Consider the following 19,476-nt stretch of genomic DNA (forward strand, 5'->3'; position numbering starts at 1 on the left):
AATTAACAAAAGAAGAAATTAAAAAGTCTAATGATCATTTGAAGATATTTTAAATTGCAGTCAAATAATTGATCCATAAAATAGTGAAACATATTATTATTTATAATAAAATATGAATAACCAAGAAAAAGCAGACAAGAAAGAAAATTGACACACCCATGAGCACTGCTTGAGAGATTACAAATTAGTACAATTATTTCAGAGAGAAATTTGCCAGTGCACAACAAAAGCCTCAAAAATCTGGATTTCCAGTGATTTAATTTCACTTTTAGAAATTTATCTTCAAGAAATAATTATGGGGACTTCCCTGCTGGCACAGTGGTTAAGAATCTGGCTGCCAATGCAGGGGACATGGGTTCAATCCCTGGTCCAGGAAGATGCCACAGAGCAACTAAGCCCGTGCTCCACAACTACTGAGGCTGCGCTCTAAAGCCCGCAAGCCACAGCTACAGAGCCCACACGCCTAGAGCCCGTGCTCTGCAACAAGAGAAGCCACAAAGCACATGCACCACAACAAAGAGTAGCCCCCACTCGCCGCAACTAGAGAAAGCCCGCGTGCTGCAACAAAGACCCAATGCAGCCAAAAATAAAATAAATAAATTTAAAAAAAGAAATAATTATGACTTCATAAAACAGTTTATGTACAGGGATGTTCATTTTTATATTATGTAAAATAGAGAATGAAATGAATAACTTCAATATTCAATAAGAAAGAATGACTAGTTGGTCATGTTTTCAAATAATAAAATATTATTCACTCATTACAATTCATAGAAGTCCCCATATTCATTTTTGTAGACATCTATATTCACATGCAATAACATGGAGAAAAGTGTAGGTTCTGTACACTCTGAGAGAATATTTTAAAGTATTTGGAAGAATTTGATAAAAGTCACTTAAGACAAAGAATAATTGTAGACCAGTGTTTCTCAAACTATATGTGGTAAAAGACCAGTGTTGTTGTTGTTGTTATTCCTTCTAATCCTAATTCACTGGAGACTAATATGTTAAAAAAAAAAGCAATAATAAAATAAATCAATACAAAAATGAAATAAAATGATGACATTCAATATAAGTTTTTATATTAGATTCAATAGACAAAATATGTCATTTTGTTATATATGTTTCTAAACACGTTCAGTTTCTATACTTATCACAGACTGGTAACCAATTTGCAGACCAACGAATTGTGAAACAGAACTTGAATAGCACTGTAATTGATCTTTATTATACTGTCTCCTAAAGAGTGTTGGTTTTATTAACAGCAAAGCTTTTGATTCACTAAATGATACGCAAATTTATTATTAAAATTACTAATTATTTTAACTAACATATACTGAAGGCTTTCTATGCCTGTCACTGTTTTCTATACAAAAGAAAAAAAAAAATTCAAACCTAAAAATAACCCTGAAAGATAAGTAAAATTACTCCATTCATTTTACAGACATACTGAAGAAATTTTCCCAGGGATACACAGCCAGTCAGTAGCAGACCTGGGATTTGAACTGGGGCAATGTGACTTTAAAGCCCGTGTTCTAATGCACTATTCTATCGCCTCTCATAGCACACTGCCTTGTGACCTGAAGCTGAACTGCTTAGAACCATGGAATAGAGGTTGAGCACTAAATCCAGACTCTGTAAAGATGGGGCTCTTCTGGTGACAGAAAAGAACTCACAGACACACGTTAAAAGGAGAATTAACAGAGTTTAATGCGAGATGTGTTCCAGGAACTCCTTTGTCTATTCTAGGACATCTTTGATAAATTTGGGTATTCCAATTCCCCCAAAATATTGAGTATAACTGGATATTTAACTAAAATATAAAACGGGCTGAGGTGTGTTTCAATGTCCTAATTGTCACTACCCTCATCAATTGTGCCATAGATAACACACCAAAGTTAACTATGTTAAAAGGTTACATTTTTTAGATTAGGAGCTTATTATTTTCTTTTATTTATTTCCTTTTTATTTGATTTTCTGGACCTCAGACGCGAAATGTTGTATTAACCATATGCCTCAGTTAGTAACTCACATTGATCTGAGCAAAACTCTTTTAATTTTGATTCTCTTTTGGCCCAGTTTCCTACTCTCATTTCTCTATCCACCAAAAAAGGCACCCATTTTAATATGTTATAGATAGGTAGGTAGGTAAGCAGATTAGATAGATAGAGCTATATTAGCAGCTGTTCTTTAAAAAAATTATCTTTTATTTGTATACATTCTTATAAAACATATTTTTGTACTATTTATTTTCTCTCAATACAATGTTTCTACGATTTACCTACAGCGCTGGGGGCACAACTCCCTCATTTCCTCTGAGTATGCCACAGTGTGCCTTCAGTATGCATTTTTTAAAATTAATTTATTTATGAATTTATTTTTGGCTGCATTGGGTCTTTGTTGCTGCGCGCAGGCTTTTCTCTAGTTGCAGCAAGCGGGGGCTGCTCCTCGTTGCGGCTGGCGGGCTTCTCATTGTGGTGGCCTCTCCCGTTGAGAAGCACAGGCTCAAGGCGCACGGGCCTCAGTAGTTGTGGCTCGCGGGCCCAGCGGTTGTGGCTCCCCGGCTCCAGAGCGTAGGCTCAGTAGCTGTGGAGCACGGGCTTAGTTTCTTGGCAGCATGTGGGATATTCCTGGAGCAGGGCTCGAACCTGTGTCTCCTGCATTGGCAGGCGGACTCCCAACCACTGCACCACCAGGGAAGCCCCCTTAAGTATGCATTTTAGCTTCAAGGGCTCTTTTCTGGAAGCCCTGGGACAAAATAATTATAATCCACTCATCTAAAATAATTCAACATAACAAAAGGGATCTTGTTATGTAAAATTAAGTAAACAAAGCTCTTTTTGTGGTTTTTAGCTTAACTATATGACATGCTAAAATAAAAACTGAAAGTTAAGGTTTATTCGGTTCTGGTGAATTAAAATAACTTTTAAGTGGTTTTACTTTTTAGAACCCAGGTTTATAGGCCATTACTTTCCTATTTGCAAAGTTCTGGGAGCAAAAGGTCATTACATGTATAATTTTATGGATGTTCATGGCATTTCTAGAGTATTACTTTGAGAATTAAGCATCCTAGTTATGACTCAACTAAACCCCAAATATGCTTAGGATTCTGGATAAACAAGATAAAAAAAAATAGATGCTTTAAATTCACCAAATTTTGACAATCAGGCCTGGGTGGAAAAAAAATTGGATGATTAAATCCACCCTGTACATGCTTAATATAGAAATGGAAGACCCATTAAATTAGTCAAAATTTAAAGCAATTTAAAAGAGATTCAGGACTTCCCTGGTGGGGCAGTGGTTAAGAATCCGCCTGCCAATGCAGGGGACATGGGTTCGAGCCCTGATCCGGGAAGATCCCCCATGCTGCGGAGCAACTGCGCGCCACAATACTGAAGCCCAGGCGCCTAGAGCTCGCGTTCCGCAACAAGAGAAGCCACCGCAATGAAAAGCCCACGCACCGCAATGAGGGGTAGCCCTCGCTTGCCGTAACTAGAGAAAGCCCGCGCACCGCAACAAAGACCCAAGGCAGCCAAATATAAAAAATTAATTCAAAAATAAATTAATTAATTAATAAAAAATAAAAGGTATTCAAATTTCATTTGTATTTAGATGATTAGTGTTCAACATTCTTTTATGATTTTAATAATAATATCTCAAATAACATATGGCTAGGAATACATTTTTTGTTTCTTTTCTATTATAAAAAGAAACAACTCTTTAATGAAATTGAGAAACTGACTGTGGATAAATTAAAAATTAACAGTAGTGCCAGGATTAAATATTATTGAGACCACTAGACCATGGGTTCCTAAGAGGATATTAGATACTTACCTTCATTCACCCAGCATCTAGCATCTGGTGGGGTGCACTGCACACACAGTAAGGTTTGATAATTGGAAGGTAATTTAGCCTAGTTAGTAATATTGTCCATGGGACTTCCCATATTTTAGGGAAGAGTAAAAAATGTACAGAACTTGAGGAAAGGAAGTAGGTAAGCTTTGGGGATGTAATGTTTAATGGTGGAGATAAACTAAAATACAGTCAGAATAAATTTCAGGAGGTGAAACTTACTTTAACATACACATGCACAGAGTGCTATATATGGTGCTTTAAGAGTATACTATTAAAGCTAGTACCAGTTTAGAGGTGTGCAATTCATTACATATATGCTATCCCATCATTAATAAGATATAACTATAATAAGCTTATAAGTGCTAATTTTGTATGTAAAGATGACATTCCAGACCTCACAATTTTCAGGTTTATTTTTTTCTACGAAGAGTGAGGTAATGTGAGCCTATCCACATACTTCTTTGTCTCTACTGTAAATTTATTTATTACTTTTTTCTGGTGAGATATAGTTTGAAAGAATTTGATCCCCACATGGGGATCAAACCCCATGAATTCATAACATTTGTTTCCTACTTTGGTGAAGTCTTTCCAGCTACTGACGTATGCTCAGAAATTAATTTTCTCATTCCACCAGTGTGCACTCTGTGCCTATCAGTTCCAGGCATTCTGACTGGGGCCAGAGAAAAAACATAGAGGTTGACACTTATTACAGTACTTAAAATCTGAGAGGAAAAGCCAGTATATAAATATAATAAGATGAGAAAATATGAAATAAAGAGCAAAGGTAATTTAGGAAAGTGAGAGATCACATCTGGCTACACTGATAAAAGAGGATTTCTTGGAAGAGCTCATATTTAAGTCTGTATTGAGAGTTTTATGTCATGGAACATGTGTATAATAGAATATATTAAGATCTCAGTCATCCCCATAAGAGAGAGAGGGTCCAAAATTCTGCAGACTAGGAAATTTGAAGGATGTGGGTAGCAAGTTAACTTATGCAAATAAATCATCTTAATTGAGATTTCTCAACTAGGGTTCCACAGCTGAACCACAGAACATAGAAAATGTCTTAAGTGATTATTTTACTTGTCTCAATTAGTACCATTTGAATGGACAGGTGAAAAGATAATTCATAACCTTCAAAAATGCCTTAGTGGAATAGGACTTAATTCTCTCATGATGTTCCAGTTGAGAAAGACCTAGTGTCTGATATTTATGTTTATTGATGGATATATCTATATTTATCTATATATTCTATATCCATATCTATATATGTAATTATTTATATACCTATATCCATCTATATACCTATAAATTTGTGTATAGCTATTCATCTATTCTTTTTTCTTTCTAGAGAGAGGTTATCTATTAATAATGAGAAATATGACTACTAAATTTACTGAGCAGCATTTTCAATCCCTGAAGGTAGACCCACATAGAAGACCAATTATTATTAGAAAGATTTTTCTTGGAGTATAAAATAATAGTACCATTGAGTCATAAGGACTTGATTTATTTCTCTCCCCAAAGAGATAGTCTCCATGTGAAGACTGGATGATTACTTGCGGCCCAGAGCACATTCCCTCTCCCCTGAGCCTTAGGCATGGTGCCACTGTTTGCTTCTCTCCCTCTTTTTACTCCTTACCTGAAAACCTCTCTTCCAATTGAATCATTCTCTCTTTGATATCTCTCGTATATATTATGCTAAAAATGTGTTTGACTTAATAACTTTCGAAGTCATATGGCTTGCATGTTTTAAAGAAGGGGATGCTTTTTGCAGGAGCTTAAAATATTATAAAATCTCTAAGTGCATATCACATTTTAGATGTGATCTCTGCTGATTTATTTCAAGCATTTCATACATTTCCTACTTTGATCTTTCCCTTCATAACTGAACACACAGTTGACAGGCTTAGGTCTAATGAGCATCCATTTGAGTCAAAATAGTTTCTACTTTCAACTTTCCTAATGAGTTTCAACTTTTACCTCAAGTATATCAAGGATAGGAGACCTGAATTTCTCATCTTTAGAACTAGCACCTTCATTTTCTGTTTTTTCACTCATTCAATATAATGAACAAGAAAAAAATGCAATGCAATAAAACAGTGGTTTTAAATGTTCATAAGCAGAATGGTCCATTATTCAAATGACATGTAAAAGGAGAACGAGTATGCCTGAAGTGTAGTGAGTGTCAGGAGGCCCTCTTGCTTGCTCCCTCCTTTCCTTCAGCCTTCGCTGCAAAAAAGATTTCTAAGGTACATTTGTGGTGCCATGCTGCAAGGCTTTATAAACCACTGAAAAGACATGATAGATACAGATATTTAGATCAATAGATAAGTAGACATCCGTTCTGTAGCATAGAGCATTTGTTTCCTTTTGCTGCTGTTAACAAAATGCAACAAACTTAGAAGCTTAAACAATACAAATTTAGTATTTTACTGTTCTGTAGGCTACAAGTACAACACAAAACTCACTGAGCTAAAATCAAGGTGGCAGCAGGACTTCATTTCTTTCCAGAGGCTCTAGGGTTTTGAAAACCTTTCCTGGATCATTTGGGTCTTGGCACAATTCAATTCCTTGCAGCTGCAGGAGTAAAATCCCAATTTTCTTACTGACTGTCAGCTGAGAGCCATTTCCAGCTTCTAGATGCCTTGGCTGATGGCCCCCTTTTTCCAGCCTCAAAGGCATCAGCAGAGGTTCCACCTCTTTTATGCTTCAAATCCGTCCTCCTTCTTTCCTCTTCATCTTTCTAACTCAGCCAGGATAGGTTCTCCACCTTTAAGGATTCGTGTGATGAGGCCAGGCCAACAACATAATACAGGATAATCTCCACATCTCAGGATAATCTCAAGGTCTGTACTCATGATCGTATTTTAAAGTAATGTCTGTCATATAACATCCACAGGTTCCAGGGATTAGAGTGTGGACAGCTTTGTAAGGGGAGAGGTCATTATTCTACTTATCACAAGCAGTGTTTGTGTAGTTATTTGCATTTTCTTCTAAAGAGGAAGTCTTGACCAACAGGCAAGGCTACTAATATTTTGATGTTATTTTGTATTTAAATGACATTTAATCCATTTTTAAGTCATGAATATCATTCTTAACTTCAAGGCTTTGCATACCACAGTTTGGTTAATTATACCTTGCTTTTCAGTTAATTTCTGGAGAAGAATCTCACATCTCTATTTCCAATATTTTAATTGAACATGCGTGGGAGAAGCTCACAAAGAACCATTAACATAATAAAGGGGGTTTTATTTTAGATTATGGCTGTCAATCAGTAATAATTTATGTTTATGATAATAATTTATGATTTCAATTTGCCAGCAATTTAGCTATAAAACACACACACACACACACACACACACACACACACACATATACAAAACATAGAGACTTACTGAAGTGAAAGAACTGACCCATAGCCAGGCTGACCACAGTTTTGAATACACTGAAGGACTAAATTTTAACATGCTTATTTGAATCTAATTGGAAATTCAGATCTCTATACAGCCATTTATCCTTTTTTTTTTTAATTAGTTTCTGCTTTATAACGAACTGAATCAGTCATACATATACATCTGTTCCCACATCCCTTCCCTCATTCATCTCCCTCCCTCCCACCCTCCCCATCCCACCCCTCCAGGCGGTCACAAAGCACCGAGTTGATCTCCCTGTGCTCTGCGGCTGCTTCCCACTATCTACCTTACGTTTGGTAGTGTATATATGTCCATGCCTCTCTTTCGCTTTGTCACAGCTTACCCTTCCCACTCCCCATATCCTCAAGTCCATTCTCAAGTAGGTCTGTGTCTTTATTCCCGTTTTACCCCTAGGTTCTTCATGACATTTTTTTTTTAATTCCATATATATGTGTTAGCATACGGTATTTGTCTTTCTCTTTCTGACTTACTTCACTCTGTATGACAGACTCTAGGTCTATCCACCTCATTACAAATAGCTCAATTTCGTTTCTTTTTATGGCTGAGTAATATTCCATTGTATATATGTGCCACATCTTCTTTATCCATTCATCCGATGATGGACACTTAGGTTGTTTCCATCTCCGGGCTATTGTGAATAGAGCTGCAATGAACATTTTGGTACATGTCTCTTTTTGAATTATGGTTTTCTCAGGGTATATGCCTAGTAGTGGGATTGCTGGGTCATATGGTAGTTCTATTTTTAGTTTTTTAAGGAACCTCCATACTGTTCTCCATAGTGGCTGTACCAATTCACATTCCCACCAGCAGTGCAAGGGTGTTCCCTTTTCTCCACACCCTCTCCAGCATTTATTGTTTCTAGATTTCTTGATGATGGCCATTCTGACTCGTGTGAGATGATATCTCATTGTAGTTTTGATTTGCATTTCTCTAATGATTAATGATGTTGAGCATTCTTTCATGTGTTTGTTGGCAGTCTGTATATCTTCTTTGGAGAAATGCCTATTTAAGTCTTCTGCCCATTTTTGGATTGGGTTGTTTGTTTTTTTGCTATTGAGCTGCATGAGCTGTTTATAAATTTTGGAGATTAATCCTTTGTCAGTTGCTTCATTTGCAAATATTTTCTCCCATTCTGAGGGTTGTCTTTTGGTCTTGTTTATGGTTTCCTTTGCTGTCCAAAAGCTTTGAAGTTTCATTAGGTCCCATTTGTTTATCTTTGTTTTTAGTTCCATTTCTCTAGGAGGTGGGTCCAAAAGGATCTTGCTGTGATTTATGTCATAGAGTGTTCTGCCTATATTTTCTTCTAAGAGTTTGATAGTTTCTGGCCTTACATTTAGGTCTTTAATCCATTTTGAGCTTATTTTTGTGTATGGTGTCAGGGAATGATCTAATCTCATACTTTTACATGTCCCTGTCCAGTTTTCCCAGCACCACTTATTGAAGAGGCTGTCCTTTCTCCACTGTACATTCTTGCCTCCTTTATCAAAGATAAGTTGACCATATGTGTGTGGGTTTATCTCTGGGCTCTCTATCCTGTTCCATTCATCTATCTTTCTGTTTTTGTGCCAGTACCACACTGTGTTGATTACTGTAGCTTTGTAGTATAGTCTGAAGTCAGGGAGCCTGATTCCTCCAGCTCCGTTTTTCGTTCTCAAGATTGCTTTGGCTATTCGGGGTCTTTTGTTTTTCCAAACAAATTTTGAAATTTTTTGTTCTAGTTCTGTGAAAAATGCCAGTGGTAATTTGATAGGGATCGCATTGAATCTGTAGATTGCTTTGGCTAGTAGAGCCATTTTCACAATATTGATTCTTCCAATCCAGGAGCATGGTATATCTCTCCATCTATTTGTATCATCTTTAATTTCTTTCATCAGTGTCTTATAATTTTCTGCATACAGGTCTTTTGTCTCCTTAGGTAGGTTTATTCCTAGATATTTTATTCTTTTTGTTGCAATGGTAAATGGGAGTGTTTTCTTGATTTCACTATCAGATTTTTCATCATTAGTGTATAGGAATGCCAGAGATTTCTGTGCATTAATTTTGTATCCTGCTACTTTACCAAATACATTGATTAGCTCTAGTAGTTTTCTGGTAGCATCTTTAGGATTCTCTATGTATAGTATCATGTCATCTGCAAACAGTGACAGCTTTACTTCTTCTTTTCCAATTTGGATTCCTTTTATTTCCTTTTCTTCTCTGATTGCTGTGGCTAAAACTTCCAAAACTATGTTGAATAAGAGTGGTGAGAGTGGGCAACCTTGTCTTGTTCCTGATCTTAGGGGAAATGGTTTCAGTTTTTCACCATTGAGGACGATGTTGGCTGTGGGTTTTTCATATATGGCCTTTATTATGTTGAGGAAAGTTCCCTCTATGCCTACTTTCTGCAGGGTTTTTATCATAAATGGGTGTTGAATTTTGTCGAAAGCTTTCTCTGCCTCTATTTAGATGATCATATGGTTTTGCTTCTTCAATTTGTTAATATGGTGTATCACATTGATTGATTTGCATATATTGAAGAATCCTTGCATTCCTGGAATAAACCCCACTTGATCATGGTGTATGATCCTTTAAATGTGCTGTTGGATTCTGTTTGCTAGTATTTTTTTGAAGATTTTTGCATCTATGTTCATCAGTAATATTGGCCTGTAGTTTTCTTTCTTTGTGACATATTTGTCTGGTTTTGATATCAGGGTGATGGTGGCCTTTTAGAATGAGTTTGGGAGTGTTCCTCCCTCTGCTATATTTTGGAAGAGTTTGAGAAGGATAGGTGTTAGCTCTTCTCTAAATGTTTGATAGAATTCACCTGTGAAGCCATCTGGTCCTGGGCTTTTGTTTGTTGGAAGATTTTTAATCACAGTTTCAATTTCAGTGCTTGTGATTGGTCTATTCATATTTTCTATTTCTTCCTGATTCAGTCTTGGCAGGTTGTGCAATTCTAAGAATTTGTCCATTTCTTCCAGGTTGTCCATTTTATTGGCATAGAGTTTCTTGTAGTAATCTCTCATGATCTTTTGTATTTCTGCAGTGTCAGTTGTTACTTCTCCTTTTTCATTTCTAATTCTATTGATTTGAGTCTTCTCCCTTTTTTTCTTGATGAGTCTGGCTAATCAATTTTGTTTATCTTCTCAAAGAACCAGCTTTTAGTTTTATTGATCTTTGCTATCGTTTCCTTCATTTCTTTTTCATTTATTTCTGATCTGATCTTTATGATTTCTTTCCTTCTGCTAACTTTGGGGGTTTTTTGTTCTTCTTTCTCTAATTGCTTTAGGTGCAGGGTCAGGTTGTTTACTCGAGATGTTTCCTGTTTCTTAAGGTGGGATTGTATTGCTATAAACTTCCCCCTTAGAACTGCTTTTGCTGCGTCCCAAAGGTTTTGGGTCGTCGTGTCTCCATTGTCATTTGTTTCTAGGTATTTTTTGATTTCCTCTTTGATTTCTTCAGTGATCACTTCGTTATTGAGTAGTGTATTGTTTAGCTTCCATGTGTTTGTATTTTTTACAGATCTTTTCCTGTAATTGATGTCTAGTCTCATAGCATTGTGGTCGGAAAAGATACTTGATACAATTTCAATTTTATTAAATTTACCAAGGTTTGATTTGTGACCCAAGATATGATCTATCCTGGAGAATGTTCCATGAGCACTTGAGAAAAATGTGTATTCTGTTGTTTTTGGATGGAATGTCCTATAAATATCAATTAAGTCCATCTTGTTTAATGTATCATTTAAAGCTTGTGTTTCCTTATTTATTTTCATTTTGGATGATCTGTCCATTGGTGAAAGTGGGGTGTTAAAGTCCCCTACTATGAGTGTGTTACTGTCAATTTCCCCTTTTATGGCTGTTAGTATTTGCCTTATGTATTGAGGTGCTCCTAGGTTGGGTGCATAAATATTTACAATTGTTTTATCTTCTTCTTGGCTCGATCCGTTGATCATTATGTAGTGTCCTTCTTTGTCTCTTCTAATAGTCTTTATTTTAAAGTCTATTTTGTCTGATATAAGAATTGCTACTCCAGCTTTCTTTTGATTTCCATTTGCATGGAATATCTTTTTCCATCCCCTTACTTTCAATCTGTATTTGTCTCTAGGTCTGAAGTGGGTCTCTTGTAGACAGCATATATATGGGTCTTGTTTTTGTATCCATTCAGCCAATCTGTGTCTTTTGGTGGGAGCCTTTAGTCCATTTACATTTAAGGTAATTATTGATATGTATGTTCCTATTCCCATTTCCTTAATTGCTTTGGGTTCGTTATTGTAGGTATATTCCTTCTGTTGTGTTTCTTGCCTAGAGAAGTTCCTTTAGCATTTTCTGTAAAGCTGGTTTCGTGGTGCTGAACTCTCTCAGCTTTTGCTTGTTTGTAAACGTTTTAATTTCTCCATCAAATCTGAATGAGATCGTTGCTGGGTAGAGTAATCTTGGTTGCAGGTTTCTGTCTTTCATCACTTTAAGTATGTCCTGCCACTCTCTTCTGGCTTGTAGAGTTTCTGCTGAGAGATCAGCTGTTAACCTGATGGGGATTCCCTTGTGTGTTATTTGTTGTTTTTCCCTTGCTGCTTTTAATATGATTTCTTTGTGTTTAATTTTGGACAGTTTGATTAATATGTGTCTTGGCGTATTTCTCCTTGGATTTATTCTGTATGGGACTCTCTGTGCCTCCTGGACTTGATTAACTATTTCCTTTCCCATATTAGGGAAGTTTTCAACTATAATCTCTTCATATATTTTCTCAGTCCCTTTCTTTTTCTCTTCTTCTTCTGGAACCCCTATAATTCGAATGTTGGTGCGTTTAATGTTGTCCCAGAGGTCTCTGAGACTGTCCTCTGTTCTTTTCATTCTTTTTTCTTTATTTTGCTCTGCATCAGTTATTTCCACTATTTTATCTTCCACCTCACTTATCCATTCTTCTGCCTCATTTATTCTGCTATTGATCCCATCTAGAGTATTTTTCATTTCATTTATTGTGTTTTTAATCGATGCTTGATTCACCTTTATTTCTTCTAGGTCCTTGTTAACTGTTTCTTGCATTTTGTCTATTTCCAAGATTTTGGATCTTGGAAATAGAATCTTGGATCATCTTAACTATCATTATTCTGAATTCTTTTTCAGGTAGACTGCCTATTACCTCTTCATTTGTTAGGTCTGGTAGGTTTTTATCTTGCTCCTTCACCTGCTGTGTGTTTTTCTGTCTTCTCATTTTGCTTATGTTACTGTGTTTGGGGTCTCCTTTTTGCAGGCTGCAGATTCGTAGTTCCTGTTGTTTTTGGTGTCTGTGCCCAGTGGCTAAGGTTGTTTCAGTAGGTTGTGTAGGCTTCCTGGTGGGGGGGACTAGTGCCTGTGTTCTGGTGGTTGAGGCTCGATCTTGTCTTTCTGATGGACAGGTCCACGTCTGGTGGTGTGTTTTGGGGTGCCTGTGGCCTTATTATGTTTTTAGGCAGCCTCTCTGCTAATGGGTGGGGTTGTGTTCCTGCCTTGCTAGTTGCTTGGCATAGGGTGACCAGCACTGTAGCTTGCTGGTCGTTGACTGAAGCTGGGTGCTGGTGTTGAGATGGAGATCTCTGGGAGATTTTCGCCGCTTGATATTATGTGGAGCTGGGAGGTCTCTTGTGGACCCATGTCCTGAAGTTGGCTCTCCCACTTCAGAGGCACAGCACTGACTCCTGGCTGCAGCACCAAGAGCTTTTCATCTGCTAATGCCGCACGCCACTCCTGCTGATGATTCAGCCACCTTGGCCTCTTCATATCATCTCAGCAACTAGCTTTCACATATTTTTTTCTTAAACTGATCTTCTTTTCAATGAACCTAGATATTCCCTACTCTCTCTGGAAAGTCTAGAAACATTCTCGTTTAGTTTTTGAAATTCTTGTCTGAAATCACAGTGCCTTTGCCAGCAGTGAACAACAATTGTAAATCTCTGTTTTTCTTCAGTAAAATGAGAGTGTTATCTTATTTTCCATCTCCGAGAAAACACATGGCGCGCCTCAGCCTGGTACAACGTCACGCCGGCGTCTGCCGCCGCAGGCTCGCCCCTCACTCCGTACCCCTCCCTTCCCCCGGCCTGAGTGAGCCCAGCCGTTTATCCTTGAGTTGTAAGTCATTGCATTTCATCTGTTATTTATGATCTCATTTAGATTTCAGAAAAAATCCAATACTTCATGACACATCTTAATTTATACTTTACCTTTAAGATCTGGCTACTCTTTGAGCCAAGAGCACAATGCTTATTCATGTGCATGGGAGTTATGAACCACCACCAAAGGTCAATGAATGCAGTCATATAATGAAGATAGAGTTTTTTGTCCACCTTGGTGTCTGACTGGTGATTTGATTAGTGATAAAAATGATGCTACTCTTTCTGTTAGTTCTAAGGCAGAATCTTCCTGTGGGATCATGGTTTTTGGCCAGCCACTTCCCAAAGCACCAAGAGTAGCAGAGGAAGGTGGTGATCCTTATAGCCATCCTGGTGTTGCTTTTGCTAGCTCTAGTCACTGGGGGCTGATGTGATTGCTAGCCAAGATAGAACTTCTATAAAACCCAGCAGCAAAATGCTACACATACCTAACGTGTTAATAAGAGAGAGAAAAACTTCAACTTTCTTTTCTCTCTCACTTGGGATTCTAAAGGGCAACAGGGCAGCTACCAGCAAAAAGTCCAGAGGCACAAATCTACCAACACAGAATTCCAAAGGTACATTTCACAAAAGGTATATTTCACATTTCCAGGCTTTTTGCTGTCACTTCAGAAAATAATACAGTCTTCTCTTTCAGAGTTGATAGATCTTATTGAAATTCAATTCAGTGATTGTCTTTGGACGGTAATTAAGAGAAATTCTTGAGACTGGTGTACCAAATTATCTTTAGTTCAAACCTCAATCTTCTTCAAAACCAACCAACCAACCAGCCAACCAACCAACACCTAGTACAAAACAGAGACAAAAATAGACACTGCATATACAGTCATCTAGAATAATAAATAAGAAAATAAATAGGCAGTAATATAATGATATTTTCCAAATCTATTAGGAAAGGTAATGCCATTCTTCCACTAAGTGATTTTTAAAAAATAGGTTTTATATAGATATAGATGATCGCTAGATATAGAAACTATTTCTATCTCTGTATGTGTGTGTGTGTGTGTGTGTGTATCCAACCCAAAGAGTTATGCTATATGATTTCATTTATGTAACAACCTTGAAGTGACAAAGTTATAGTGGAAAATGCATCAGTGAGTACCAGAGGTTAGAGGTGGAAGAAGGGTATAGTTATTAAGGAGTAATATGGTAATAGTAAGGAGGGTGTGCGTGTGTGTTTGTCTAATGGAAAAGTCTGTGTCCTGATTGTGGTGTTTATACTCAAATCTATACATGTGACAAATTTCCATATAACCATACTTCTTGCTCAACGTGTGCGTGCGCGTGCACACACACACACACAAGAGTATATGCAAAACTTGAGAAATTTCAGTAAAGGTCTGTAACTGAGTTAATAATATTGTCCCAGTGTCAATTTCCTTATGTTGACAATGTACTATGGTTATGTAAGATATTATCATTGGGGAAAGTTAGGGGAAGAGGACATGGGAAATCTCTGCACTATTTTTGCAACTTGTGAATCTTAAATTCTTTCAAAGTAAAAAGTTTATTTAAAAATCTGACCCATAACTGACATATGTGTTAGAATTAGCAGCAACAAAGGTCATTAGAAAAGTATTTTAACCATATTTTATATGTTAAAAAGTTAAATAGAAATCTGATAGATATAAAAATGACCCAAATCAAGTTTGTAGAAAAATGTTTGAGATGAAAAACACACTGAGTTTTATAATTGTACTATAATTACATAAGAGTGTCTCTTTAATACATTACTAGTTCAAAATTATTTCCAAACATTTTTAAAAGAGAAATACATGGGGCTTAGTGTTGGTGATTTTTCCATGGTGTCATAGATATTGAATGTCAGAGACTACCCAGTATTCTTGCTAGAATAATGCATTCTTGTGAAATAGCTCCTTCCTTTCCTTTTTTTTTTTCTTATTTAAATTTAATTAGGTTCCTTTTCTTACATTAGATTACTTACTTTGTCTCAGGCTATGTTCTCCCTATATTTTCACTGCAGCAACATGTATCTATATACAAATTAAAGTTTTTTACGTTATCAACTCCCTCATGTACAAGATAAGAATAGTGTAAATATTCTGGCTTTATGTATTCTATATGATTTATTTAAATGAATGGTAAGAATTTGCAGTAAATTATTATAGTGCTGATCTCATGGCAAGCTCATCTGTTACTATCAAATCTGAAAATATGTTTCTGAACTCTGAGGAGAAATTTGGTATTGATGGCAAGGAATTGTATGACTCAATGACAACACTGTAATAGAAATGTTAACAAATGTGACCCACATGTTGGGATACGTCAGTAGAAACCATATGACATGTTAGTCTTTTAGTAGATTTGTTTTAAGGAACATAAAATTCAAGATGTGATTTCATTTTATGCTAAAATTTGAACAAAAGATATGTTATTTATGAGATGTTTAAATAATGGATATTAAAGGGAATAGAAATTGACTTGTAAATAAAGCTGTCAATAATCACACACTGGGTTTCAGGCACTGTTCTACACATTTTATATTCATTATCTTATGTAACTGAATGAATTTTTGCAACAGTGATGCTCTTGTGATCATTATGAAGTTGAAGAAACTAAGATTACAAACACTAAGTAACTCTGTCCAAATCACATAGCTAGTAAATGGAAAAGGTGTGATTTAATCCAGTGTGTCTGATATTACAATAAACATCCATGCCTCTATACTCTACTTGAATGAACAGCTCTATTTGGATGTCTCCTAGGCAACTCAGACTCAACTGGTAGGGGCAAAGGGCTTCCTGAAGGAACTTTAGATCCATTCTGTTCCCCTCCCCATGCACACTCACACACATATTTTTTCATATGGACAAGTGATATTTTCCCAATCTTATGCAAAATGCTATAAAACACAGCTTTGGTAACTCCATCTATCCTGATTGCCAACCATAAGGCCATGTTAATTAGAAATTCTGGAAAAGCTGCTGAAATCTAAATAAAATTTTCAAAATTGACTTTGTCATGTGATTTCACTGAACAGTAACCTGTCCTATACTCCCTGATTTTGATTATATCACAATCAACTTTCTAATCACTCTAGTGAAAAATGGCAGATCTTTAATTTTCTTTTTCCTTGTGCCCCATATCTAACCAGTTGCTATCATCTATGTATTCTGGTTCATTGGTTAGATCTTCCACTTTGTGATTTCATTATTTTCAAACATTTTACTTTCTACTCTTCTGTGATTTCTTTTTACCTTGCTTTTTCCATGCCTCCCAGTATCCATATTTCCTGTGTTCTTTTGTACTGATTGAATTTTATTTATATTCCCACTGCCTTTTCCCCCAAATATATACCCATACACTCATTCTACTAGTCTGGAAACAGCATAATCTATGTCTATTTTTAGTGGTTACCCTTAAAATATAATATGCATACTTGGATTTAGTAAGCTCTGAAACAATAGAAGAACCTTAGAATCATCTGTTTTCACTTGCCTCTGTTCTTCTACATGCTATTGATATCTTGCTTTTTTTCTTTTTTAATAATTTTTCCTGTTTTCTAATTACATGTTATATTAGTCGTCAAACTACTATTATTGTTTTATATGTGTCAACACATTTAGATTTGCTCATATTTGCAATTTTCTTGCTCACCATTCCTTTTAAGTATTTGTCTTTCCTTCCAGAGGGTCTTCTAAGAAACATACACTTGAATTGCTTCAAGGAGTGTCTGTGCTAACTTTTTTTGCTGTTTTTGTTGTTTTGTCATTTGTAATGAAAGTTTCATGAGGTATATATGTGATTGGCAGCCTCTAGATGACCCCCATTGATCTCTGCCTCTTGGTATTTACTCACTTGTGAAATGCCTTCCCCTTGAATGTAGGCCATACCTAATGTCTTTCTTCTAACAAATAGAATACAGTGAAAATGATGGGATGTCACTTCCAATATTAGATTTACCAAAAGTCTATGGTTTCCATCTTGTTGGCCTTTTCTTCATCTCTCCATTGCTCCTTCTAATGGAAGTTAGCTGCTATGTTTTGAGCTGGTATAGGCAGAGGGTCACAGAATAAGGGACTGAGGGAGACACGCAGGGAACAGTCATCAAGGAACTGAGACTGTCAGTCTACCAGCCAGCAAAGAACCAAATCCTGCCAACACCAAGTGAGCAAGTAATAGTGTCTGCTACAACTTCATTGATAACCTAACTGGAATTTCTTTTGAGCTCTCATACCACTTTATATGTTTCTCTATTATAGAATTTCTCACTTTCAATCATGTGTTAGATTTCTATGGTGCACATGTCTTACATCTCCTAGTAGATTCTAAGCTCCTTTAAGGTTAAGATTTATTTATTAATTTTTACAAAATATTATAGAATATATATAAAATATGTAAGATTTTACTTAACATATTCCTGATACCACTAGAACAAAATTTTAAAACAAAAAGCATAGAATAAGATTAAGAAAGAAAAACAGGTAGAGTAAAAAGCAAGTGTAAAGCAAATAATTTCAGGTAATTGATATAACGGGGGGAATAGGATTCCACTTTTTACATTATTTGGATGGTGGTGGCCACATTCTATATAGATGGATAGACCTGTATGAAAAATACAGAATATGGGGGGAAGGAATTAATCTATTAAATACAGTTTTGCTAGGTGTTTACTCTTTATCAGACACTGCATCAACCATGTAATATTTAGAATACCCTTGTCACTGAAGAATTTACTATTTAATGGAGGAGGTAAAAAAGTACAGAAATAATTATATTGCAGTGTAATTTATAATGATAGAGTTGTTGGACTCAAAAAGGGCACCTAACACATGATGGAGTTTGAAGAGTTGATTAGAGAAGGCTGCCCAAACTAATTTATTTAGCCAGGTGAAGAAAGCAAATTGGGGAAAATTTAGTCACACCCCCAGACTTCTGGAGAGGGGAAAGGGGATGGAGGTTGAATCAATCACCAAATGCCGGATTACCCTGGTGGCACAGTGGTTAAGAATCCGCCTGCCAATGCAGGGGACACAGTCCGGGAAGCCCTGGTCTGGGAAGATCCCACATGCCGTGGAGCAACTAAGTCCTTGCACCACAACTACTGAGCCTGCATTCTGGAGCCCGCGAGCCACAACTGTTGACCCCGTGTGCTGCAACTACTGAAGCCCTCGTGGCCTGGAGCCTGTGCTCCGTAACAAGAGAAGCCACCGTACTGAGGAGCCCGCACACCACAACAAAGAGTAGCCCCCGCTCGCCGCAACTAGAGAAAGCCCCGCGCAGCAACGAAGACCCAACACAGCCAAAAATAAAATATAAACAAATAAATAAATTTAGAAAAAAAAACTGTACATAAGTGCTTATTAAAAAAAAAATCACCAAATGCCAATGATTTAATCAACCATGCTTCCATCAAAACTGCAAAAGGTCAGGGTTGGGAGAACTTCCAAGATGGTGAACACGTGGAGATTCCCAGAGAGTGTTGTGCTTGGAGTGGGCATGGAAGCTCCAAAATATGCCCTAATGGCATACTGATTATTTTGAATTAAAATTACTTAAGAAACAGTAGATGCAAGAGGAACACTCCTCTCTGTCTCCCTGAAAGCAGGAAATAAATCTCCATGTGAAAGGTACCTTCCCTGTACTGGGAGGTAGAAAGACATCCTCATTACCAGAGATAAGGAATTCAGGGCTGAGAAACTTGTACAAACAAACCTTGTTACTTCTTTACTAATTTACTACTCAAGCTCTAACTTTGCTTAAATTTTCTTACAATTTAAGCACCCAATCTTCAGTTTCTTTGCCCCATTAATTCCTCAAATTTATTGTTTCTTTGTCTAAAATGTATAAAAGCTGCCTTCTTTCACCACTTCTTAGGTCCCATTTCTATGAGACTTCTGCGTGTACCAATTAAGCTTGTTTCTTTAATCTGTCTTGTGTCAATTTTATTATTAGTCCAGCCACAAGAACTCAAGAAGGGTAGAGGGGGAAATTTCCCCCTCCCTGAAAGATGTAAAATAGGATTGCTGACTCAAAAACTTCTACCAGAATCTCATCCCTTTCATTATGTCTCTTTAGACATTTTCAAAAATG

The sequence above is a fragment of the Hyperoodon ampullatus genome, assembly GCF_949752795.1.
Source record: "Hyperoodon ampullatus genome assembly, chromosome: 8".
NCBI classification, from domain to species: domain Eukaryota; kingdom Metazoa; phylum Chordata; class Mammalia; order Artiodactyla; family Ziphiidae; genus Hyperoodon; species Hyperoodon ampullatus.